We start from the raw sequence: 680 nt of genomic DNA, 5'->3' as shown, positions 1-680 counted from the left end.
TTTTTTTTTTTTTTTTTTTTTTTTTTGACACATTCCCTTTTGGTCTATGGGAATTACAGGGTTGCCACTAAAATATTTTACACTTTTTCATATTGTCAGAGAATCCCCCTTCCTGCTCTTAGGTGACTCTCTTCACAATCCAGAGGCTTGAATCTGCAGTGTAAACTGCCTTGCTTTCCCCCAGTCCTTCCCCCTGCCATCACCTGCTTTCTCTGTCTCTAATCCCCATCTCCAGTCAAAGATGGGATTATTAACCCAACTAGAGAGAGACCAAGTATTTTTGGTCCACATCTCACACGATTGAAGGTGTCCCTGTATACGTTTGGGGAGGGTTTATAAGGGGCAGGCTCAGAGAAACCTTTGCAGAGGCAGTTTGCCAACCCAAGGGCTCTTTCAAGCCGACTTTCACAAAGGGAGCCGGCTTGTTAGTTGGCTTCTGTCTCTTTAGAGCCAAGAAAGTAGTAATTAAGTAGACTAGATGTAGAAAGGGTCAGATAAGCACTTATTCCCCTGCTTTCCAAAATGAAGAGGAGAACCAGGCCAGCTCTCACTAATCTCAAGCCTGAAGAGAAGAGGTCTTGGAGAAATCAGAGAACAGCATGGACTGGATAAATGTCTTGACTCCCTTCAGCCCATAGTTTTGACCTGGAGAGTCCAGCTAGGGTAATCCTGATTTTTGC

This window comes from Lipotes vexillifer, unplaced genomic scaffold (assembly GCF_000442215.2).
Source record: "Lipotes vexillifer unplaced genomic scaffold, Lipotes_vexillifer_v1.1 scaffold965, whole genome shotgun sequence".
Classification (NCBI taxonomy): Eukaryota; Metazoa; Chordata; class Mammalia; order Artiodactyla; family Lipotidae; genus Lipotes; species Lipotes vexillifer.
This window is presented reverse-complemented; position numbering follows the sequence as displayed.